The sequence below is a fragment of the Galeopterus variegatus genome, unplaced genomic scaffold (genome assembly GCF_000696425.1).
Source record: "Galeopterus variegatus unplaced genomic scaffold, G_variegatus-3.0.2 Scaffold5643, whole genome shotgun sequence".
NCBI classification, from domain to species: domain Eukaryota; kingdom Metazoa; phylum Chordata; class Mammalia; order Dermoptera; family Cynocephalidae; genus Galeopterus; species Galeopterus variegatus.
The window spans coordinates 33,486-60,630 of NW_007731754.1; the positions used below are offsets into that span (position 1 = coordinate 33,486).

The 27,145-nt window shown below is 40.0% G+C and overlaps 1 pseudogene; it reads right to left on the reverse strand.

Annotated features, from left to right (window-relative positions):
* Positions 1–2,728: 2,728 nt before the first annotated feature.
* Positions 2,729–3,355, reverse strand: LOC103605179 (annotated as a pseudogene).
* Between the last annotated feature and the right edge of the window lie 23,790 nt (positions 3,356–27,145).

Genomic DNA, 27,145 nt, shown 5'->3' on the forward strand with positions numbered 1-27,145 from the left:
TGGGTCCAAGAAGAAATTAAACATGAAATCAAAAAATTTTTTTTTTTTTTTTAATTTTTTTTTTTTTTTTTTTTTTTTTTTTTTTTTTTTTTTTCAGTACCAATAAGTCTTTATTCATTGTATTCTCCCAGGGAAAGAAGGGAAGGGAAAAGAGTCAGTGTGTGTTACAAAATGATTAGAAAATGGGAAGTACCCAGTACAGCAAAATCATCCATCAAATAAACATACCCGAGTGATGGGGTCACCAGAGCCCCAGACGGATTAGTCTCCTGCAGTTCAGGACTGAGGGGAAGGGATCAGGGAAACAACAGACAGGTACATGCTTTCCTACCCTCCCACCCTCCCCAGAAATTCAAGATTTTACACAAAGCTTTGGTTTCTAGCAGTAAACATGAAGTTACATTCGTCCGTCTGCTATTCAACAATCTTGTGGCCACTTTGGCATAAGTTTCTTACACCTGCATAAAAGTTCCTGAGTGACTTGGATATACATTCATATTCCCTTTCCTGACTCCACTTTCTACATGGAAGGGCCCCCCCCCCCCCTGCTTCTCCCTACTTTAGGATTAGACTAAGTAGGTTTGATCCATTCACATACAGCAGTGTGAAGTGTTTAGCATGAGTCATATACAAAAATGGTCTTGACTTAGGAGGTTGGGAACAAGGCATGGAAGGTTCCTAGCTTCTGCAGAATTTTTGCATAAATCATTTAAGAGTTGTGGAGACACCATAAGAATTAAATGTGTATGTGTGTGGGTGCATAGGGTTTTTTGGGGGGAGGGAGGTGGGGATGGAGAAGAGGGTAGGGTAGGATAGGCTCAAGTTTTTAGGACAGAAGATCTGGGCCAAAATAGGAAATAGGGGAAGGAGAGCACAAAAGAATGATTCAAGATCACCTCTTCAACAAGAGAGCCCCCCAAACTTACGTTTCACATCTTTTTGCCTGGTGCAGAACCTTCTGTCAAAGATGCTTTGGCTATTTTTCTCTCAGTATAAGAAGTTTGTAAACAATAAAACCCCCAAAGAACATGAAGACCAACACGTTATATTTACACAGACTAGGCCACCTAGTAATCACCAACTCAGTGAAGTTCTACAAAGTCCAGACAAATACAAAAACTAGAGGGGGGCAGTATTTGGAGGAGATAAGAACCCAGGATCAGACACATGCCACCCAATGCGTTTTATTGCATTTGTCCCGTTTCAACAGTGAGGTAGGTTTGCAGTGATCTCACAGCATGTAAACAAAACCCCCTTTTCCTCCGAAACCCTCTTTTCCTCCTCTAGCTACCACAACACTATTAATCAGTACTGCAGCAGGGCAGGACACTGGCTCCAAGCACCACAAAGAGGCCCTCGCTTATGGGTCTCCCTGGAAGCCAAGGAGTTTGAAAGGTTAAGAAGTTTAGTCCTTGCTTCATACATCCATTCCTGGACAGCACAGGTTGGGTACAGGGGTAGTGGTCTTAAAACTTATCTTTACCTACTTACATTTTTTACAAGTACACACACGTACACCATGTTGTGCATGGCAAACCTAGCCTAATCCAGTGAAGGATGGATCTGTTATGCAAAGCAAGTGGCCTGCCCTAGGATTAACCCTCACCTAACCTTGGCTTCCCCTCTGGGCGTTTTACCTGGCCCAGCCTCTCCTAAACTTTCTACACCACCTTTTCCTGTTTTAGACTACTTTTCAATCTTCCAGTAGAAGGAGACCAAGTCATGGGGCAACCCAGTTAAAACTTAGTCTCCCATGAAACATTTTCAAGGTGGAGGGGGGGTTTCAGGACACTATGGCAGAAAAGCAAGCTCTAATTGGCAAAAATGAGGTAGTTCAATAGGCTATGCACTCCAAATAGTTGCTCTCCATGGTGATAAAACAACAAAGAATTCCTGCTGTGCAGACCTGGAGCTGCTGCTGCCTTATCCCTGAGATCGCTCATGTACCTGAGAACACAGTGCAGGAATGAGGGCCTTAGATTAAAATATACAAAAATACAAAACCAGAATATTTATATTAAGGAAAAAAAAAGTTAAAATGCACAAGATACGTCATTCGCACACAGCTAGTACAGTTGGCATCCTGGAGAAAGTGGGACCCAAGGTGCAGTTATCCAAGGAGGCAAATAAAAACACATTGCCCAGAATGGGGTGGGAGTGAGCTTAGGAGCAGAAGGTCTGCAGCTGTTCCCCCAACCACCCTTTTTGCCTGTCACCACAACCCACTGCTTGGGACAGTTTCCAGCACCCCATCCCAAGAGTGGGTTATGAGGAAACAAGATGAAACAAGATGTGACAAAAAGCTGCCTTACTGCTGAGAGATTCCCTCCCATAGAACGTAGTGGCTTGTGGGTTGGGTCTTAATCATTTCACTCTAGCATGGGAAATATTACTACATATCCTTCTTTAAAAGGAAAACTTTCATATCCTGGCCACTTTCAAAAGTTGGAGATTCTGGGATGGAACCTCAGATAAAGCCTGCAGGTTCTAGAGTGACTCCCCCAAGGCCCTTAAGTTGTATTTGGATAGAGAACCATTGGAGTTCCTTTGCCTCACCCCTTCCACCCGAAGAGGGAAGAAGGGATGATGCAGTGAACCCTGGCCTGAGATACATGGCAGTGCCAGCTACCCTCAACCCACCCTTATCCCCACTTTCTCCATTCTGCCAATTGATGCCTGCTCCTTGAAATTTCCTGATAGTGAAAGAATAGCCCCCACCCTGTGTGACTCAATTCTGGACCTCTGGGAGCAGGGTAGGGCTGTGGATCTCTTCTTCCTCCCGAAAACAGGCTGGCTTTCTCTGTGAGCTGGGGGCCTGCTGGTCCTTCAGTGGACATGAGGCCACCATATGGCTGATGCTCTGGCAGAAGTGGCACTTCTTGGGCTGGGGTGGCAGCTTGCATTCCTTGGCATGATGGTCTAGACCCCCACAATTGTAGTACCTGTCTCCTTTGGATCTACGCTTCTGCATGTTCTTCCCCTTTGACCACCTCTCACTCCCAATACAGAACACCCCACCAGGTCCGGTGACACGAATAGATTCCAGGCCCTTGGCGGACTTCTTAAAGGTGAACTCCACTGCCTCACCCTCCTTCAGGCTCCGGAAGCCCTCCATGCGCAGCTTACTCTGGTGCACAAAGACGTCCACCCGCGGGTTGAGTGCAACCCCAGCGCGGGCGGTCATGGACAGGAAGCCGAACCCCATGTGCACGTTGAACCACTTACAGATGCCAGCACTGTGCAGCAGCTGCGGTTCTTCTGCCAACCGGGCTGCGTCCTCCAGCGCCTCCTCGGGTGCCTCCTCAGCCGCTTTGGCGCAGGCACCTGCAAAGTGCTGGTTGGACACGGAGCCCATGGTCATCGGCAGAGCCCGCGGCCCTGGGCCCCTGGCCAGGTGGCTGCTGGCCCCAGAGAAGTCCAGAGGCAAAGGGGTGGTTCGGAGAAGAGGCTGCTACATCTTCCCCCGCACAAAATCGAAATGGTAATCTTTCTAAGGAAGCAATTAAAAACATGCCAGGGTGTGCATTGGTTTACATCCCCATAAATGGAAACTTATATTGTGGTTAGGCTAGTAGAGAAAGACATTTGAATACTGTATTTATGCAGAGCTATGTATGCTTTAACTCATGTCTACCCCAAAATACTTAAACATAAACATTTGAAGTCTTTAGTACAGTTCATTTATGTACCCCTATACTGACTTTTTTATGACCAGCCAGGCACTGTGCTAGGCAATAAGGATCGAGTGGTGAATAAAAACAAAAGTGGTTCATGTACAATTTTAAAAACAACGAAATACTATAATTACCCATTTCTATAAATGTCATGAATAAAATTAATAGGACACAGAGGTAATAACAGAAATAGGATAATGTTTTTGGTAGGGTGGCCAGGAAGTTCTGTCTGAGGAGATGACACTTAAGCAGATAAGGAATGAGGGATTCGTTCTGTAGAGGGGGATGGGAATAGATACTGGAACCAGCTTGTTCAGAAACCCTGAGTTGGGCATGAGCCAGGCACACTGGAGAAACCAAAAGGAGGCTAGTGGGGCTGAAGGGAACACTCAGTGGAGGAGGGGGAAGATGGCAGTGTATGGGATATGGGAACTTCTGGTTACGTTGTCTTGGGAGCGATTTGGATTTTGTAATCTGAACTTCTTGAAGCCATGAAGGTGATTTGGAGATATGGAGGAAGATGATAAAGTTGTCTGTTTAATTGATTCACACATATTTATTGAGTTCCCTACAATGTGCCAGGCACTATTTATTCTACTTGCTAGGAATGCACTGGTGGACCTTACATTCTAATGCGGGAAGGTGTTGTTAGGGTAAAGGTAAACTGATGTAACAAGAGCTCCAAAATACAGTGGCCAGAAAAATGTAGACATTTGTTTCTCTGGTGTGTAACAGCCCAGGGCAAGTAGGCAGTCTCTATCCCACGAGGCCATCCAGGGCTCCAGGCTAAGTAAGTGAGTTCTGCCTTCCTCAGCATTTGATTTTAAGTTCCAGCCAGCAAGAAGGTAAGAGGGAGTCTAGGATAAGCATCTTTAAAAAGGTGACTAGGAAGTTTCACATATCCTTATTGCAGGCATACCACTGGAGAAATCTTAGTCACGTGGCCCTCCCTAGCCACAGGAAGATAGGGAAATGTAGCTGGAAAACCAGGTGCTCAGGAAGAAAGGAAGAACAGATTTGGGAGGATTTCCAGTAGACAAGGAAACAGGCAGTAAACAAGATAAATAATTGGAATATCTTGTATGCTAGTGATGAGTGATAAAGGAAAAATAAAGCAGGGAAGAACAATAGGAAGTGTTGGGGGTGGGGGTTGCAGTTTTTTATAGGGTGACAAAGGAAGGCTTCTCTGAGAAGGTGTCATTTGAATAAAGCCCTGAATGAAGTCTTGTGAGCAAGAAATACCATTCTGGGTTGTTATGAAGCCTACCAGAATTCAAAGTTGGGTTTAACATGCCTGAAACTTAAGCCTCATTGGAAAGTGTTTAGTTAGAAGACACCATTATGCCACATTTTCACTTACTGTAAGCAGTACAGGAGGGCCCTAAACAATGAATGCTAAATTAATAAATTATAATGCCAGGACTTGGACTAAAGCATCTATGTGAGAGTTTGGTCTGAGAAATTTTTTCTTGGCTCCTTGATAGATGATAATCTTAGCTCTCGGTGAAGTGGGAGGGACCAAGATAAATGCCTTCTGCAACACACAGTTCAGTTGCATGTTTTTGGTTTATATAGGGGTATGGGGGGTGGGCTGTAGGTTTTTTCTCTAGGGGTAGAAATTATTTATGATTGGAGTATGCTATATAACTCTAGTTAATTTCAGTTAGCCATTGCCAGTGCAGTTTTAAGGATGTGCTGACATAAAATAGTGGAAGTATTTTCATCTCAGTCCTTGATCTAAATCTTGCTTAGTAGCCATTCCAATTATAGAAGGTAATATTTTCCAATTCTTTACTATCTTCTTTAATTATATTTGAGTACTGCTTTAGATATATTCTAACATAAAATATATAAGTACTTTTTTTTACTCCTGCATCACTTTTTTAAGGACAACTCATTTGTTTAATGCGACAAAAGAAACTAATTTTCTGCCTATTTTTTTCTCTAATGCCCTTTCTACCTCCAGCGCCCCTAAATTGGGGTACATAGATTATCTTTGGGATTTTCTGTTTTCGTGTAGTAATCATTATCTTTCATTAGGGAACTTACAGTTTAGAAAGGGAAATAAAATATGTAGATGTATAATGAAAATACAAGACAGTGATAAATGCAATTAGAAAGGTAAAAATAAAATGCTCCTACAGTTCAGAGACCTGCAGAATGAGATGAGTAAACCTGTCAGTCTTTGATTCCACAATTGTGAAAGGAGACAAGGTTAACTTTGAGTTTAATATAGAATGCTCTCAAAGGAGTTTTCTGTTTTTGGAAAAGGGAAGCATTTGATCTGTCATCCTACTGTTTAAGTATTTTTGTAAGCCCAGTCTTTTCCTAGGCACAGATAAAATCCGTTTTTTGCCTCTCATGCTATGCCATAGGGAAAAATTCAAGTCAGACTGGAAAAGCACTGCTGATCACTTCACAGTATTTTATAGAGGCACGGAAGTGAGCCTTGAATCTTTCCTCCTCTCCCTCACTCGATCTTACCCAGTCCATGGACAAATTCCAAAGATTGTGTCTCCTGAATATTTTTTTGATCCTCTCTTGCTACTCTTAATCCATCTTTGCAAAGCAGCTAGGCCAATTCTTTTTGAAACATACATTTGTCAGTTTCATGCTAACAAATCCCTAGTATCTCCCTTTATACTTAAAGATGCAAACTCTTTACTCTGACTGCTAGGCCCTGCCTACCTTTACACCAGTATACCAGTATCTTTGATCTCTCTCCTTTTTTTTTTGGCGGCTGGCTGGTACTGGGATCAAGCCCCAGACTCTGACCTTGTGAACTGTACTCACATTGGCCTTCCCTCAGGAAGGCCTACCCTCCTACTGCATGCTGTTCCCACTCACTATACGTGCCTCTCCCACTGTATGGAGTGCTCACCCCAGGACCTCATTTCTACTACTTCAGAACTAAGCACAAACATCACTTCCTTAAGGAAATCTTCACTGACCCCACCTGAGGTCAGACCACCCAGTCTTACAGGGTCCCGTAGCGCCTTGTACTTACGTAGTTCTTCCTGTAATTGTAATTAATAATGAATCATGGAGCTAGTTATTAGCTGCCTCCCCCTCTAGAACAAGATCTAAAAGGGCATGCATACTTTTATTTATTCGCTACTCTCCCTAGTGCTAATCTATCTTATAATGCTGGGCACTGGAGTAAATGCTCAAAAAATATTTGTTACAAAAGAAAAAGCAGAAAATTCCCAGATCATGTGTATTTCGTTTGGGATTTTATTGAGGTCCTTACATTTGATCATAGGTTTTTTAATGTTGGAATGTTTACAAAAGACAAGAAAAGGACTATCATCACCTGGAAGTTGTTAGAAACTGCCATTCTCTGCCCTCTGATTCAGACCTACTGCATCAGAATCTCTGTGGGGTAGGGTCTGGCAGTCTGTGTTCTAACAAACCTTCCAGGTGATGTTGACACATAATAAAGTTTGAGAATCAGTATTCTATAAAAATGTTGACTCTGCTGCTATAATAGAATACACAGACTGGATGGCTTAAAAAAACAGGAATTTTATTTCTCATAGTCTGGAGACTTGGGAAGTCCTACATGAAGGCTTTGGCAGATCCAGTATCTGGTGAGGGCACTCTTTGTGGCTTGCAGATGCAGTCTTCTGGTTTTGTCTAGTGTCATCACATGGCCAAGAGCAGAGAGAGAGGGATAGGAGAGGGATAGCAAACTCTCTGGTCTTTTTTGGTGGGGAGGGGGTGGATTAAGGTTGTTTGTTTATTTTTGATTACACATATTTATGGGGTACAGAGTTGAGTATCAGGATTTGTGTACAGTATGTAATGATCAAATCAGTATTATTAAAATGTTCATCATTGCAAATTATAATTATTCTTTGTGTCCCTTACCCAATTTTTCCCTAACCCCCTCTCCCCCTCCCCCTTTCCCACCTCTAGTAACTATAGGTCTTTTCACTCCTTCTGAAAGTTCAACGTTTTATTGTGGTCTTTCTTTCTTTCTTTCTTTGCTCCCACTATGATTGCGGATGTGCAGTATTTCTCTTTCTGTGCCTGGCTTATTTCACTTAACATGATTTTCTCCGAGCTCATCCATGTTGCTGCAAATAGCAGAATTTCATTTTCTTTTTATGGCTGAATTCTATTCCACTGTGTATATATACCACATTTTCCTTATCCAGTTATCCGTTGAAGGACATTTAGGTTGGTTCCATATCTTGGCTATGGCTTTTCTTATGAGGGCACTAATCCCACTTATGAGGGCTGCACTCTCGTGACCTAATTGCCTCCCTAATATCATATTGGGGATTAGGATTTCAACTTATGAATTTTGGGAAGACACAAACATTCAGTCCATAACACTGGCTAAATAAAATATGAAGTGCAGTTTATACCTACTTACAAAATTAAGTACGTTGTTTCTGACCAACAGTGGGTAATGAAGTACTTTTTGTTTCCCTCTCCCATTTTATCAGTTGATGTCTTCAGAAATGTAAAGAAAGTCTACTTGATCAGTCATCCCAAACCTGGAGTTTAAAATAACTTAAGTATTTTCCAGCCTCTACCCGCTCTGAATTCTTTTTTTTTTCTCTTTTTGATCCTTGGCTCGGTGTAGTCCGCACCAGGCTGAGCGCACACTCTCCCGAGTGAGCCATGGGGCCAGCCCTGAATTCTAACTTTTATCCAGTGCCATCTAAATCCAGGAAATGATTGTAAAACTAATAATACCCATGATTCTATAGTAACCGTTGAAGGGCTTTGTTCTAAAAATTCTTTTAATGTTTATAATGTTTATTATACAAGGACAAAACAATTTTTTTGTTTGTTTGTTTTTTTGCTAAAGCTTAGGTTGTTGTAGTTTCTGGTTTCAACTCTAAGTAGCATTGTGAAGCATTAGCAAGGTTTGGATGTGCATATTCTTGTTTAAACTCCAGGGCTGTGCTACAGGGTCAAGCTGTTATTGCTGATGGATTGACTGCATTGTTAAAGGTCACTAGTCCCTGATTTTGCCATTGACTCTAAGTTTGTTCATTTTTGACTCAAGGACCCTATTTTGACAAAACGATTTTCTCCTGGTGACTGTCAGGTGACCCATAAGAAATTAATTGCAAATTTATTTTTTGCACAACAGGTGTCAAAGACTCGTTGATTCTTTTTATGATACTTGTTAGAAGCACAGGATTTGAATGGCGAATTCTTTTTCTTAAAAAAGAAAATATTTCAAATATTTTTTAAACCTTATTTTAGAATAGTTTTAGATTTACAGAAAAGTTACGTAGTAGAGTTTCCATATACTGCACACCCACTTTCTCCTATTGTTAACATCTTGCATTAGTAATGTACATTTGTTGCAATTAATGAACCAATATTAACGCATTACTTTTAGCTAAAGTCCATAATTTACTTAGATATCCTCAGTTTTCCTTTAATGTCTTTTTTTTCTGTTGCAGGATTCCATCCAGAATACCACATTACATTTAGTCCTTGGAAACAAGTCACTAAGCGTAGCCCAAGAGATTGTTTTGTCTTTTTTTTTTTTTGGCTGATGACCCGTACAGGGATCCGAACTCTTGACCTTGGTGTTATAACAGCACACTGGTCAGCCCTCAAGAGATTTTTTTAAATAGGAGATTCCAGATAACATCTTTCTTCCTGAATGAGACCTTTTTAGTTATTTCCATATTTTTTAAGTTTTACTTTAATTAGGAAACAGGTGTATGCAGTTGACATGTTTCAAACATTTATTTAAATTGTGAAGTGTATTCAGCTAATGAAGCGATTTGAAATTAAAATGAGTATTTTAGTGAATATTTGTTTTGGGGCACTTAACGAGAACCTAATGTGTTTTTGCAAATGTTCTTGTGTACAGCTGTTGCCCACATCTACTGTCATCTCGCAACCTCCAAGCCTTCTTTGTTTGCCTGTAGCTCCTAGAATTTGCCTGGTAGCTAAAACCTTTATGAAAACATTTAGGTAGATAGAGTGGCCCAGGATTTTTTGCTTGTCAAGAACTCATTTGCTAACATGGTTTTTAATGTGTTTGTGTCTCTCTACTATGCATCTTTTGCCAGAATAGATGCAGCCCTAAAAATGTGCTTATGTTCCTAATTCCTTTCTTACTGTCTCATAGCAGTGGCTGACCAATTGATCCGAAGGGATAATAATAACCTTATATGTGCTTTTTTCACATTCTGATATCTTAAGAACTGAGAGCTTTGAAAAAGAATGTTGCTTAACTTCACATAAACTCAAGGCTGCTTCAAACCAAATAATATACAGCATGTGTCATAAAGAAGGTTTGTTCCTAGAAAGGATCAGATTCAAAGGGAGGAAAGGATGAGGGAGAAGGAAGACTTAAAGCACGTGACTCTACTTGCTCAAAGACTGACGACCAGGGTCAGCGCCATGGGAACATTATCTCCAGCAGCCCCACTCATTCTCTACCCACCCCATCCCCAATTCATGTCCTTGGCTCCTAACATGCACTTAAAGCACTTCTCAGAAAGACTGTTCCAGAACGAAAGGCACACAGAAAGTAAACGTTTGCTGAAGTTAACTTTTAGTATGTTATTACTGTTTCAGATTCTAGTTTGACTAGTCAGTAGAGAAAATAGTGAACAACATATCTCACTATATTTAGATGTATTTCAAATAACTGAAGACATCTACCATAAAAGGCAAATAGACAAAAATAGGGATTTTTTGCTGTATAAATTTATTAACCTAAGTTTTGGCTAATGAGATCTAAGGGGACTCCTTGAATTTGAGTGATATGCCAAAAAAAAAGGGAACTAAAGAATATTTAGGTTTACATTCTTATTTTCTCAGTCTTATTGTCCAGAATCTCTTGTATGTATATTATATCTGTTTGCCACATGGAAGAATCTAGTACTCATTTTTTTTTGTCTTTTTGTCTTTTTCCGTGTCCGGCAACGGATCGCAGCCCTCAGTGTTGCCCCCGTACTGGACCGGGGACCGGCAACGGGATCGCAACCCCCAGCGTCGCTCCCGCGCCTCGCTCAGCCAGTGAGCGGGAACCGGTCTGTATGTGGGATCCGAACCCTTGGGCGGGAGCGCCGCCACGCTTCCCAAGCGGCGCACTATCCAGTGCGCCACCGGGCCGGCCCCCTAGTACTCATTTTTTAAAATTTGTTTTAGACTTTTATTTGTAAACTTATTTTAGAATAGTTTTTAGATTTACAGAAAATTTGCACAGATGGTGCAAAGTTACCATATATGTCCCACACCTAGTTTTCCTTACTGTTAACATCTTACATTAGTATGGTACATTTGTCACAATTAATGAACCAATATTAATTATTAACTAAAGTTCATACTTTAGGTTTCCTTAGTTTTTCTCTAAAGTCCTTTTTCTGTTCCAGAATCCCATCTAGGAAACCACATTGCATTTAGTCATCATATTTCCTTAGGCTCTTCATGGCTGTGACAGTTTCTCAGACTTTCCTTGGTTTTGGTGATGTTGACAGTTTAGAGGAGTACTGGTCAGGTGTTTTGTAGAATGTTTATCAATTAGGATTTGTCTGATGTTTTTCTCATGATTAGATAGATGTGAGTTGAGGTTTGGGGAAGGAAGACCAGAGAGGTGAAGGGCCATTCTCATCATATGGTGCATAGTATCAACATCAGTATGACTTATCACTGATGATGTTAATTTGATCACCTGTCTGAGGTAGTATTTGTCAGGTTTCTCCACTGTAAAGTACTCTTTTTTAAAAGAGCTTTGTATTGATTTTCCTATTTGTATGATTTTGGGGATGAGGATGGTTCATTTCATTTATTCATTCAATAGAATTTATTGTGAGTTAAAGAAAATGCAGTTTTAAGTAAATTTGAGGGGTTTTTTCCTTCAAGGCTAACTCTTACTAACCGTGGAAATCATGTTTAAGCATCAGCCTATATTTTATAGGTAACAGAAGTTGGTCAAGTTGCTGGTGTACAGTGTGTATTTGTTTAGCTCTTCTAAATGTACTGGGGTTTTCAACAAAATTCTATTTGATTACAGGTGAATATCGTAAAATAATTAAAATCACATTCTTCAATTGTTATGCCGACTCAATTATTCATGATTTACCAGTTATTAGACTTCACCACCTTTTCTCTTATTTTATATTCAGAAGTAACAGTAAAGTATTTCCCTAAATGAGACTCTATCTTCCCAGCTTTAATATAAATACAAGGAATTATATATGTATTAAGGATTGAGCAACCTCCTTAAAATGCTAGTCACAGTAAAAGATGAAGATCAGAAAGCACTACGAAAAGAAGTCAATAACACATCTTGTGTTGAAATTTGTTAGGGAGTTTTGATATCAAGGAATGAGCGTGTCATGCAGTAGATGAGCCTCTTGGATGAATTTGATTAGTTCTTCACAGCAGCAAAATCTCATAATCAGATGGTGTTGCTTGAGGCCTTCTCTTGCTTTGGATTTGGATATTCTAAATTGTGTAACCTCTAGTAGATTTCCATTCTGTCATGTATTAAGGATCATCTGTGCAAATGGAAAGAGAAGATTTTCTGTTGGGCTGTGTGTGAGCTCAGTAGGAAGGGTTAAGAATTATGAGTGAATGCATTTAGCTGAATTTTGCTTCCTGATGACAGGCATCTCTACCAGATTTGGTGAGGCCGCAAACATGGAAGGAGCCCGAGGCATCTGGGTATCTTTGCTGGCTCTGACACTAGTTTGTTGTGTACTTTTTTTTTTTTTTTTTGTAGTTTATTATTTAACTTTCCTCAGTGGTCCCCAGATTTTCATCTGTACGGTGAGGATGAATATGCCCCAGAGCATTGCTTAAACCCTTAAGACCATCTAAGTCTGTGGTTCAGAACAGGAAATAAGAGTAGCAATATGGGCTGTCCTTCCAATCACATGTTAATGCTCATAAGCTGCATTAGGTAAAAATGTAAGAGGAATCTGATTTTCCCACAAAACGTTTTATATACAGTTGGGCGCATGGTCTCAACCTATGACCTGATGCCAGATTATTATTTCTAGATATGGCCACAAATATGAAAATGAATAGATTTCTGGGTAATACCTATGGGCTATAGAGCTTTTTAAGATCAGGGAACTGGTGATGGGTAGATAGAAAAGAGATCTCTGTATATTGGATTCCATATTCATTCATTCCTCTTCCCTGGTTCTTCCCATGTGACAGACTCTCATTCATTGGTATTTTTTGAGCAACTCTTCTACTCATGGGCTTGCCTCACACTTTCTTATGTTGGGAGGGCTGTAAGGGCCTGCTGGCTTCTGTGTCCATACAGCTCTCCGGTGGACAGAGCTGGGGCAGGTCAGCCCTGAACAAGGCTTTGGGCCCCAGCTGGTCCTGAGTTGGAGAGAATTTTGGGAACCTCAGACTGCTAGTTCAGCAGTTCAACATGTCTGGTTAGTCTCATTCTGACTTTTTGTGCTTAGGTTTTTGTAAGGCTGCTCTTGCCTAGTTCCTTGTGATTAAGACTGGCCTTGTATTTCTGTGCCAAAAACTGGGCCTTTTTCTGTTTCTCCCCTGTGAAGTCGTTGTCTGTACACAGTGGTTGGTTCCCCAGTTCCTCCAAGGGTAGGAATATGCTTTCTTTTAGCCAGGCCTCAGGAACTTGAGCTCTGCCTAGATGCATGCCTGTGATTGGGTGTCTGCTGCTCAGTCCTGATGTTGTTGATGCTCATTTACTAATTGCCTTTTGCCAGATTTCCTTTATGTTCTGTTTGCTTTCTTTTTGCTGAGTATCCTGATGTTCACTGCTCACCTGCCTGGGCCTCTGCCTGGTGCTGCTGCATCTCCTTTTCTAATTATATGCTCTTGCTTACTTGACTTCCTCCTAGACCTTACTTCAGGGTCCACCTCCAAGCACCTGACACCTCCTCTTGATATAGAGGGGTCTGTGTAGACTACAGCATTTGATCTGCCACACTGCCTGTCATCAGAACTTCATTATGATGATCAGTGGTTATCTTTTTCTGGTGCCTTTATACAAAATATGCTATTAGCTTTTAGTTGCCTTAGCTTGTTATTTCATGATATTATCAACTCACCTTTGGACATTTTTTTATTGGACCAAATTTTTATCTTTCTTTAGAACAAATCTCACATATCCCCCTTTCAGCCACTTGTTACTTTCGGTGGGGGGTGGGGGGGCAGCAGGAGGCGGGTAAAGGGGGTGGGGGAGAGTTAGAATCATAAAATCTATACGTTACAAGAGACCTCCAAAGGCATCCAGTTCAACTTTCCATCTCATGGATAGCTTACCAACTCCCAAGATAACCCATTAACTATATTTTGCAGTAGCTCTCAATCGATTTATTTATTTGTTTATTCATTCATCCATTCTACACAGTTACTGAACATCTACCTTTAGCCAGGCACTGGGGATTTGTGTGTTTGTGTGTATGTGTATGAGTGGGTGAATGGGGGGGGGCGAGACCATTCCTGTCCCTAGGGAACTGCTAGTGTAGTGGGAGATAGAGAAATAAACAATCATGATGGCTAGCTAAAGACATGCAGTTGGCAGGGGAATGGATCATTTCCTCTGCATGACTGAATGTTGGCTTAAGGAGGGGCTCTTTCTGCCACTGCAATTAACACCAGCTTTCTGGTTTACCACCAGCTTTTTACCTACCCGCTCCCCCCCCCAAAAAAAAAAAAGAAAAAAAGGGAGAGAGAGAAGAAACTCCTCATCTGCCATCTTTCTTTGCCTATCCCTGACTTGCTCTTGGAATCATCTTTCTACGTGCAAATCTTGGTATGTTACTCCCCTATTCACAGGTTGCCCATTGCCTACTCCACAGACTGATACCTAATTCCTTGGCACATCTTACAAAGCCCTCAACCTTTCTGGTCCGTGCCTACCTCTCCAGTCACATTAAGTACCATTTTCCATCAGGCTCTCAGTGTACTAGAACTTAGTTCATTTTCCTGGCTACACTGTCCTTACCTATACTTTTATTGCGTATGTGTTCCTGATGCCTAAAGTGACTGCCACTCTTGTCTTCCTGGTATACTGGGGATACTGAGAACTTGATAGAAAATGGTGTACAAGGAGAAATAAATCACAGCTGTAGCTTCCTCTTCTGTTAAGGCATACTCCAGGCTGTTGGCTGCTACTGCACCGTATACACACCCCGCACCCAACACATCCATACCCACACATCTTTCCACCCCCACACCCTCTACACCCACACACATCCACACCCCATACCCCTCTATACACATACCCCACCAGAAGATGGTAAGCTACTCCAGACCAGGTTATCTTTATGTCATCAGTTTAACACAGAGCCTGGCCCAAAGTGGGCAGTCAATAAATATTTGTTGGATGGATGGATGAATAAATGAGTGAATAAATGAAGATAGGTCTTCTGTAGTTTATTTTTCAGTTTAGGTCTTCCTTGGGGCTATGAGAATGTGAGTTAAATGAATCCTACCACTGTTCCATAACTCACTGCAAACCCAGGGCCATGCACACTGGCTTATCCACTGCTAGACAGCTGCCTGCAACTGTCACTGACTAGCTTGCTAAACAGAGAGAAAGGCCCTTCAGGGGTTTTGGACAACTTTTACCCTTCTCCCACCCTGTGCCACCAAGATAAGCTACTGTGTTTCTTTAGAGCTCTGATTAAGAGGAAGAAATTGCACAGAGTGAAAATGCTTCTTCCCTGTTCTTCTAAATCAGAACAGTTGTAAAGTGAGAATTAGTACTTGAACAGGTTCCTGTCTCATTAGGCAGTTCTTTGAATGAGTCATCTACAAACTCAAGCAATTGGTAAGAACAGTCAGTGGCCACTTACTATCTTAAGTCAGTCTGTTTTGAATAAATACCAAGTGGGATATTTTAGTTCTAAATTATGCATTTATCACCTTCTTGCCAGAGCTCCTTTTTACACAGTTATATCAATTATTAGTGAAAGATGTGCACACAAAACTTTCATGAACTTTGTCTGCCCTCATGTCTTCCGGTCTGCTAATCATAGATCTTAAATTTACAATCAGAAATCAGAATTTTTAGTTCTGATTAGTTGTAGATCCCTGCAATTTCTGAGATGGTACACAGCTCTTTTTTTTTTTTTTTTTCTCCAGAATTATTGAGGTATAATTTACATACAGTAAAATTCACTCTTTTTAGGTATGTATAAGTCAATGAATTTGACAAAATTATATAGCTTGTAATCACCACTGAAATCAAAATAATAGAATTTTTCTGTCACCCAAAAAGTTCCCTCATGCTCTTTTGTAGTCAGTCCCCTCCCTTTACTGCCAAGCTCTGAAAAACACTAATCTGATTTCTGTCCTTATAGTTGTGTCATTTATAGAATTTCATATAAATGGGACCAAAAGCCTTTTGAGTTTGGCTTATTTTACTTATAATGCTTTTGAGAATCATCCATGTCGTTGCATTTATCCAGTTTGCCTTTCATTGCTGAGTAGAAGTCTACTATATGGATGTACTACAAATGTGTTTATCCATTCACCACTTGATGGACATTTGGATTGTTTTCAGTTTTTGGTGGTTATGAATAAAGTTGCTGTAAACATTTGTGTTCAGGTTTTTGTGTAGACATATTTCTTGTTTTCTCCTGGGTAAATAGTAGGAGTGGGATGGCCGGGTCTTATAGGTGTGTGTTTAACTTTATAAGAAATTGCCAAACTATTTCAAATGACTACCATTTTTATTCCTAATAGCAGTGCATAAGGTGTTCTAGTTGCTTCATATCTTCACCAATATTATTGTCTGACTTTTAAATCTTTAGCCATTCTAGTAGGCATATAGTGGTATCTCATTGTAATTTTATTCTGTATTTTTCCTAGTGACTAATGATCTTGAGCAAGTGTCTGTTCGCATTTTTTTGATTGGGCAGGGTTTTTTTTGTCGTCGTTATTATACAGCTTTGAGGGTTCTTTATATATTCTGGTTACTGGTCCTTTATTAGATATGTGTTTTGCAGATGTTTTTCCCAGTCTGTGGCTTGTCTTTTTATTTTTTTTTTAATAGCGTCTTTCAAAAAATACAAGTTTTAAGTTTCATTGAAGTTCTATTTTTCAGTTTTTCTTTTATGGTTCATGATTTTTCATCTAAGAAATAATTGCCTGGCCCAAGATCATGAAGATTTATTTCTCCTTTTTTCTAGAACTTTATAGCTTTAGGGTTTCAAGTTGATTTTTATGTATTATGAGAGGTATGGGTGGAGGTTAGTTTTTTTTTTTAATATAAATATGTCCATTTGTTTCAGCATCTTTTGTTGAAAAGACTAAAAGACTGTCTTTTGTCTATTGAGTTAACTTGGCATCTTTGTCAATTATGGTCAATTTCCGGATTTCCTTCTGTTCCATTGATCTATGTGTTTATCCTTTTGCCAGTAGCACACTGTCTTGAATATTATAGCTTATAGTCAGTCAGTCTTGAAATCAGTTGGTGTGAGTACTCCCAATTTTATTTTTCTTTTTCAAAATTGTTTTGGTAGCCTAGATTATTTGTTTTTCCATACAGCTTGCAGAGTCACCTTGTAAATTTCTAGAAAAGAAACTTGTGATTTTATTTAGGGTGAATTAAAATCTATAGATCAATTTGGGGGAGAATTACAATATTGATGTTATTGAGTCCTCTAATCCATGAACACAGTAAATCTCTCTAATTAGGTCTTCTTTGATGTCTCTCATCAGATTTTAAAAGTACTGCTTTGGGCTTTCCTAGTCGTCTGGAAGTGGTTATATCAGTCTGAAGGACTGGAGATGCCATTTTTATTTTACATGGGCAACCAACCATTGATAGCTACCTTAGTTCCTTAGCCCATATAGGTTCAACAGTTTATGATTCATGAGACTCTCATCTTTAATGGACACAAACCACTACAGACTGTCTAGAGGTAATGATTGCTTTTTCCAGTAAGGGTATTTTGGTTATCACAAGTAGGGCCCAAGAACTTCTGTGTGTTTCATCAGTCAAGTCAGGGAAGTAGGAATGAGAAGAAAGGCTTAGTCTGAGAAAAGGAATCAGGCTATCATCAGATGACTCTTTAGTGCCCAGGACCTTAGGAGGGCTATTGGCTCCAGCTCTACCAATCCATAGCCTTCTGATAATTGATTCCCATGATTATTTGATTTCAACCCAAAGAGCTGTTTGACCCATGAAAATAGAGGAAAATCAATTGTATTTTGAGAATTCTTGGATAATATAACAACATCCCTTGTTGTTGAAAATCAGAATTGGTAATCAGTAGTCTTTATTTTGAATGCATTTTTTCTAGCCCTGAAGTCTTAAGCTTGTTTATTTATTTGTTTATTGTATGTTTCTCTCTCTCTTTTTTTTTTCCTAAATATGTTAAGCTTAGAATTCAAACTGTGGTTAATAATGACCTTGGCAAGCTGATGTCACGATGAATGCAATAAGTAAGATATATTCATATTTGTCAAGAAATCCAGGGTGTCTTTGTATTAGGGTAATATTTAGATTTTGATCTCTTTGACTTGCCTATTTTCCTAAGTTTTATATTCAGTTTGTAAAATTCATTTTTCTATTTTCAAAGCACATCTTCTCATTTATTTTTCACCTTACTTTGTATTTCAGCTTAGGGTAGGCCTTATTTCCACTTTATGATAAAAATAGACCCTAGAGAAATGTTTTTCTAAATATCACCACTGTACTTTGAATCAGTATCCAGAACCCAATTCTGATTTTTATCCATTGCTCTTTGGATAAGACCTCTAGGGCTTGAGTCTGATCTGGCTCTCTAAACTTTGATCTGGTAAACATCCTTTGTCCCCACTGTTAGGATCAACAAATGTGATTAGACGCCTATCTTCAAAGTCTTTCATGAAATAACTAGCTGATGAGAGATAAAGTTTTGGGAGTAACTTCTTCCATCCTTCATATGTGTTGCTGTCCCTTCCTAGATTGGCTGTACAGAGGCTTCTAATATCCAAGCAGGAATGCTGAAATGCTGGTCATTAAACTTCTGGGTGACTTTAACTAAAATATTGGGCAGTGAGGTGAGGCCCAGTCTTGTAGATTTAGTGGGGTCTCTTGAGTAGCCTCTTTGTGTTAAGCACTATTCTAAGCATTATAGGGGGATAGAAATGAAAATGAAGTAAAAAATAATGATTCCATTCTCAGGACCTTACAATCTAGCAGACAAGATGGAAGCATATGTAGAGATGTTTCCATTTTCTGCCTTGTCCAGTCCATCCTCTGTTCTGCTAGCAAAACAGTTTTTTGAAAACACATGCCCTTTCCCTTATTAAAACTTTCAGGTGGCTCCCTATTTCTCATATTACCCAAGTCTAAGTTTTATTTTACCAAGACATACAAGGCCTTATCTGATTTGCCTCAGCTTTTTCTCCCTCCATACTTGCACCTCCACAGCACACTCCAGGCACATACCACTCCTTATGGTGCTCAGAGCCTGCCGTGATTTTTCATAATTCTGGGTGTTTACTTATGCCAAAGTCCTCTGTATTAGTGTGGGTCCTGTGAACGAAAAAAGGACGCTCAGGAACTCAGGATTAAACCAGCAAGGATTTATTAGGAGAAAATGCCTGTAGAAGAGAGAGTGGTGAGTGAGCTGGGAAGAGTCCCTGATGCACTTCTGACCCCTAGTGAAGGGGAGGAGGGAGAGTTGATTATGCAGCCTAAGGGAAGGTTCAGAAAAACTACTGCGGAATCCAAAGTCAGATGTCAGTGGAGTTCTGTATCTTCCAGGAATAGTGTTCTGCCTTAGTATCCCTGCTATACTCAGTCATTGGCTGCAAACACCTCTTTGGATGAATTTCCAAGGCAGATGGGGTCCTTGATCAATTGTGCTCCTTGTAGTTGGAGGCCTTCGAGTTGCCTCCTCTTGGCCACCATAAATACCTTTTCTCTTTTGCTTAATTTCTCCTACTTGTCCCTAAAGGGCCAGCTTTAAATGTTTCTTCTTCCAGGAAACTTTTCCTTGAAGGAAAATATCAGCATGTCTATGATGATTCCACCACCTACGGTGATCATCTAATCTTTGTCTGGCAAATCCCTAATACATATATTTGATTTGTACCACTACCACCTGTTACAGGACCAAACATCTGGTCAGTGCTCAGGAAATATTTGTTGAATGAATGCTTGGACAGGCAGATCTAAGGAGAAGATAGTTGAGGCAGAGTGAACTGCTTAAACAAACCCATAAAAGGAGAAGAATGAAGGATTTACTCTGTAGTTAATAAATGTCTGTTTTCTTTTTTTCCCCCAAATAAGTATGTCTTGCCCAAAGCTGTTACTTTAGGGAAAAGTATATTTTGATGCAGAACAGTGGGGAAAGGAGTGTCTTCCTGGCAGTTGAAAATGATTCATATTTGAGAACTTTGTTGAGAACAATGTTTTGAGTATTTCCTGAGAGACTTTTTTTCTTGAAAGGAAACAGTTGATGGAAATGGAATTTTACTGCTGCCAGGAAAAAGTGCGATAAAGATCAAATCTCATACAACTACTACCAGAATAGAAATTTCCATCAAGCAAAGAGATTTCAGAGTCCCAGCTAATGGTTCATATGTATTTAGTATTCGGTACGGCTGAATTGTAATTCTGTAATGGAATTTGGCCAATTTTGACAGTCCAGTTTGTAATGTATGAATTAGTAGAGGCCCATTCATCTTGATGTTTGCTGACTCTGCCAGATGTTGGTCATATTTTTGGTGGAAACAGCTGGCTGGGATCCCAAATCTCAGCATTGCTACCAGCCACCTACCAGAGGAGATAAACATGCTGAAGATAAGGCCTGAAAAAAATCACTCTTTATTAGCAACTAGAGATTTAGCCCCCCTGATCCTTATTAAATGTTCTACTCTGGTGACCTGGGTTGGGCCACGTATGAGGCAAGTGTTTCTTTTTGCCCATGTCTTGTTTCCCCAGGGTTAATGCGGGAATGAATAATGGCACCTACGTCATGGGCTTGCTGTGAGGATGCAAGAAGATAATGCATGCTGAGGGCTTAGACTGTGCCAGGCGTAGAGAAGGTGCTTGATAAATGATAGCTAGGTTTCATTATTATGCAACAGAAGCAGGCGTCTGAGGGTAAACTCTTAATATTTCTATTTGAGTATTATCAAAGTCAGTTGTTCATGCACTTGTTAAGCGTCTGTTCTCTGATAATGCAGCATGAGACTAAGGACCTGGGCAGCCATGGCCCATACTGTAATTAATTAACACACACAATTGCTGCTATCCAGCTCTTCTCTCAAATGAGGACAGTTCATTTTGGCTTGTAGATAAGCAAAATTGCTTGCTTCTCCACTGTGCTCTACTCTGGCATGGAATACCTTTTCTTCTCTTTTTCATTCACTCTTCTCTCTCATCTTCAAGTTTCTATTATAATTCTTTTTTAGATTTCATATACCTAACTTAAGAAAGTCCTAGACATGTGAAAATGAGTACAGTGAATTTTCAATTTTCTTTTCTTTCTTTCTTTTTTTTTTATTAAAAAAGATGACCAATAAGGGGATCTTAACCCTTGGCTTGCTGTTGTTAGCACCACGCTCAGCCGTTGAGCTAACTGGCCATCCCTATATAGGATCCAAACCCGTGGCCTTGGTGTTAGCAGCACCGCACTCTCCCAAGTGAGCCACGGGCCGGCCCTGAATTTTTAATTTTCTTCCACTGATTTTTGCTGATCAAGTTGGGAAACTGAGCCAATAGCTCTTGCCTTCCATATCATTTCTTCTTTTTTAGTGGAATAGTTGACATGGTATATTAATCCTTTTTACCTCTGTCTTTCACTACTAACAGAGTAGATAATTTCTCCATAGAGCTTTTCCTTTATGTGTGTTTACACACATCTCATTTAACCATCTTTCTCCTTTCTTTTTCAAGTCTTGCCCTATTATATCCCTCCTCACTTCTCTGTCGCATTTGAAAGCCAAAAACATGAATTGGTTTATGACTGATAGGAAATAGAACATTACTATCGATGTGTACCAAGGAAAAGGAAAGCTGTAAATTAAAATAAGAAAAGGGGAAAGTAATATTTGAACTTTCAAAGGCATTTAATATTCAATATGTCCTAATCTGAAATTGTTCTCTGTGTCTTCTTCTCTAAGCCTTCTCTTGCTGGAGCCCCTCTGTAAGTTTCTGGCAGTCAACTCAAGATGTTTCTCAAATGGGTTTATTTTCCCCCTTCTCACTCCCACTATCCTTGCCCTGGCCCTCGTCATCTTCCATCTAGAGGCAATAACTTCATTTTTCTTCTACTTTTCTCTCTGCCCCAGATTGCCTGCACAGTGTTACAAGAGGGTGCCTTTTTTTTTTTTTAAGCTTTTTTATTGTAAATGAGACAAGGATTTTTTTTTTTTGATGGCTGGCCAGTAGCCAGTACAGGGATCCAAACCCTTAACCGTGGTGTTATCCACACCATGCTCTCACCACCTGAGCTAACTGTCCAGCCTGAGACAGGGATTGAAAAGCAAACAAATGTGTAGCCTAATACAATATTACAAGGCAAATATACTTGAAATCACCATCTAGATCAAGAAATAAAATTTTGTCAGCCACTCCAGGAATCCCTCCACATGCCCTATTCTAATCAAAACCCTTCCCTCCTTTCAGAATAACTATTGTTGTGACTTTTAAAGTAGTTATTTCCTTGCATTTCTTTATCTAGAGGGTCCTTTTTAAAAACATCAGTTTTGCCATGTCCAGTTGCCTTTATAAAGTCTGGGATTGCTAAAATTTCTTCACAGCTTTTCTTTTTCTTAAAAAAATTTTGTTTAGAACTTTTAATTGACAAGTAAAGATTATATATATTCAGAATATACAGCATGGTGATTTGATATACATATACATTGTTTAATGATGATCACAATCAAATTAATTAACTCATTCATCATCATTCGTGCTATACATTAGAGCCCCAGAACTTGGTCATCTTGTAATTGAAAATTTGTACCCTTTCACTGGCTGAGCGAGGCACGGGAGCAACGCCGAGGGTTGCAATCCCGTTGCCGGTCCCCAGTCCGGTACGGGGGCAACACTGAGGGTTGGGATCCGTTGCCGGACATGGAAAAAGACAAAAGACAAAAAAAAAAAAAAGAAAATTTGTACCCTTTCACTGGCTGAGCGAGGCACGGGAGCAACGCCGAGGGTTGCAATCCCGTTGCCGGTCCCCAGTCCGGTACGGGGGCAACACTGAGGGTTGGGATCCGTTGCCGGACATGGAAAAAGACAAAAGACAAAAAAAAAAAAAAGAAAATTTGTACCCTTTCACTGGCTGAGCGAGGCACGGGAGCAACGCCGAGGGTTGCAATCCCGTTGCCGGTCCCCAGTCCGGTACGGGGGCAACACTGAGGGTTGCGATCCGTTGCCGGACATGGAAAAAGACAAAAGACAAAAAAAAAAAAAAGAAAATTTGTACCCTTTGATCACTATTTCCTCATCTCCCCGCCCAGCCCCCAGCAATTACCATTCTATTCTTTGTTTCTACGAGTTCAACCTTTTTAGATTCCACATATAAATGAAGACCGTACAGTACTCGCCTTTTGTGTGTCTGGCTTATTTTACTTAGCATAATGTCCTCCAGGTTCATCCACGTTGTCACAGATGGTGGCATCTTTTTTTTTTTTAAGCTGAATAATATTCCATTGTATACATTACCATATTTTCTTTATCCATTCATCTGTTAATGGATACTTAGGTTGTTACATATCTTTGCCATTGTGAATAATGCTGCAATGAATATGGGGGTGCATATATCTTTGAGATATTTCTTTGCTCACCTGCCCTCACAGGTTTTCTCAGGCTTACCTTTACAGCCTTCTTTCTATGACTCCTCTTTCCCTCCCCAATACCTTAGTTTCTGGCCATATCTCATTATTCACAGGCTTCCAGATACCTCAGATGCTTCTAGGTGTTTGCCAGGTACCTCTAGGCATTGGCTGCTATTGTTCCCTCTTTTCTGGAGTTGCTGCCCTTCATTCACCAGTGAAATCCTAGACCGGACTCAAATGTCATCTCTTCTGTGATATGCTGGCCTGACCTCCCTTCCTTGACATATCTGGGGTGGAATGAATCTCTCCCATCCCTGTGCTCTGTGTCCATTATAGCATTTTACACACGCTTCTATTATTAGCATTTCTCATAGTTTCTGGTACCTAACAGATTGCTTGATATATATATATATTAAGTGCTCAGTAAATGTCGAATGAAAGAATCTATATAATCCATCTTTAAAGCTCTTTCAGTGTGTCTAATTTTCTTCAGAATTGACACAGAAATCTTATATTTGATCATATAATCAAACTTGCTTTTCTTTAATTATTCCTACTCACACAAAGTAAAAAAATGTTAATTTTATTTTCTGTTGATAATTAATATTGCCAGTGTTTGGCTTTAAATGTTTGCTAATTTTGACCACATTATTGGTAAAAATAGGCCTTTGTGGGCTTTCTGGTTACTTATGCACCATTTTTATTGTTTCCATGATAACAGCTAATAATTGTTGAGTGCCAACTATGTATTAAGCACTGTGCTATGTCCTGTCTGTGCATTATTTACTGACTCCTCACCATAATCCTTTATTATTTTCATTCTGCAGGTCAGAAAGTGAAGGTTAGAGAAATTACAGTTAAAGTTATAAAGCTAAAAAGGGGTAGAGCTAGGGTACAAATCTAGGTAGTCCGACTATAAATGTAAAACCATGCTTTTAAAAAACCATTCTGTATTACCTCTTATTAAGAAAGATAATAGTTCTCAGCAAATAGAGTTTTTTGCAAGGGATCTGTGGAACACAGTCCATTTGTGGAAATATGTTACTCTTGGTCTCACTGGACTCCAGTCAGTTCTTTAACACCTTTATTTCTCCTTCTGTAAGTTGCTCCTGTGCAAGACCCTGTCCAGCTCTACTGACATTAGGTGTGTGTATCTTGTGGCTAATGGATGGCAGCTTGGTTAATAACTCTCAGTGAGCCACAAGTAAGGAGGTTGCTCTTGTATTCACATGTCTCCTCCCAGCCACATATATTATTTGGCTTATGGCTGCTGCCTTAAAGGTTGTTATCACCACAGATGATGTGCTTTGTGCCTGGCAAGGTGACAGATTATGTCTTTTAAAATGGTATTGGTCATTAACGTTAATTGCTATTTCTTAACTTCCCTTTGAGGTGCTAAGAGGAAATCCAAGTAAGAAAAATTAAAGAAGCAATTAAATGGAACAATAGTACAGAAATGGTCCAGTAGTTGGTACTACACACAGGCCACGGGGCTTATACAAACGCAGACCAGGGACCTCTGAGGAATTGGATTTGAGACAGCAGCAAGCAGTGGAGCCACAGCCATTTGGAGAATCCATCAATAGTCATTGGTAGCTGGATCGTATGGTAGATCTATCTTCAGCTGTTTGAGGAACCTCCAAACCATTTTCCATAGGGGTTGCACCATTTTGCATTCCCACCAACAATGTATGAGAGTTCCTGTTTCTCCGCATCCACGCCAGCATTTATCTTTTAGCGTCTTTTGGATTTTGGCCATCCTAACTGGGGTGAGATGGTATCTCAGTGTGGTTTTGATTTGCATTTCCCGGATGCTGAGTGATGTTGAGCATTTTTTCATATGACTGTTGGCCATTTGCATATCTTCTTTAGAGAAATGCCTACTTAGCTCTTTTGCCCATTTTTTAATTGGGTTGCTTGTTTTTTTCTTGTAAAGTTGTTTGAGTTCTTTATATATTCTGGATATTAGACCTTTGTCAGATGTGTATTTTGCAAATATTTTCTCCCACTCTGTTGGCTGTCTTTTAGCTCTGTTAATTGTTTCTTTAGCTGTGCAGAAGCTTTTTAGTTTGATATAATCCCATTTGTTTATTTTTCCTTTGGTTGCCCATGCTTTTGGGGTCATATTCATGAAGTCTGTGCCCAGCCCTATTTGCTGAAGGGTTTCTCCTATGTTTTCTTTAATAAGTTTTATTGTTGCGGGGTGTATATTTAAATCCTTGATCCATTTTGAGTTGATTTTAGTACATGGTGAGAGATATGGGTCTAGTTTCAATCTCCTGCAAATGGATAACCAGTTATCCCAGCACCCTTTGCTGAAGAGGGAGTCCCGAGTCATTGGTAGTGGGGGAAGAGAGTAGACAGATGTATGATGTCTGGTCTCACAAATGTGTGTATGGCAGCATCAGTGTTTGCCCTGTTTCCTTCATTATGTGTCACCTTCTCCAGGGCATAAATTGTAGTCTTTCTTTGGTTGAGCCCTGGGCCCCTTAGTACTGCCCAGTCCTGCATATGGAATAGATACAGCATTGCTCACCTGCTAGCTTTATCTTGTCTATTTTAAAGAACTCCCTTACTGCATTTTGGTTTTTAAAGTCAGCTTTCCATTTCAGCAAATTGCCAAGGTTTATCCAGAATTTTTGATTGTGTAAAACTTTATTGTATGTAAGTTTTTTCTTAAAACTAACAATAGCAGCAGCAGTTAACATTTTTTGTTTCCCTAGTAAATGCCAGGAGCCATTTAAAGCCTTTACATACAGTTACCTCCTGAAGTCCTTTCGAGAATCCTTTGAGGTAGCTTTCTAGCTCAGGATGCAAATGCATATCACTTGCAACTTTAAGAATTCTTGTTATAAAGAAATTTGTTGTATTAGGATTTGAACCACACTTTCTGTCTCAGTTACTGCTTAGTTTGGAAAGAGCACTTGAAAAACGTCAGCGTGGCTGGGAGGGTGCTTCCAGAGATAACGATTTTCTCTAGGATCAATTATATATAATCATTTGGGGAGAAAAACGTGCCATTTTTGTTGATGTGTTCTTCTTGTTAGTGAAGTGGCTGTGGCATTTTCCTTCAATTGATCCTTTATCAATAACTTTTCCAGTAAGTTTTTTTGGGAGCAGGGAGGGGATGAGGTTCAAGGCTATATATTGTTGCTGTTGTTGCTTTTCCCAGACTACCCCATTTCCTGTTACAGTCTAAGCACTATAGGAGGATTTAATGACCAATGGTCGGCTGTTTGGCTCTTTTGCCAGATCCTGATATTACAGATGAGGTAGTGTTTTCTTGACAGGTAAAATGTTTAAAGCTGCTGCTCAACTTGACAGGAAGAATGAGCTAGAAGCATTTCTCAAAGAAAAACATTTCAGAGATGACTTGAGACTTTTACTTTCTCATTTCCCAACCTTCTCCTCCTGTGTTCTGAGAAAATTGCACACTTGCCCAAGGGCCAGGATGTTCTCCAGGTTAATGCTCCAGGATTATTGTTATTGTTCTCAGAAGAATCCCGAAGTTGCTGTCCTGCTTACCCTGAGGAAGGTTCTTCAAAGGTGCTTTTCTTTTCTTGGCTAAAGAGCAGGAGAAAAGCAATACCAAGACTTTAGTGAAACCAGGTTGATCTTGGAAATAGGTATTACATACTTAAGTTTGTGCAATTTTATTCTGAGAACATGACATTCAGTTTCACCTTTTCTCCCTGTAATGGAAGTAAATGGATAATGAAAGTAGTGTGATGGGAGAGGATTGAATCCTGAATTTG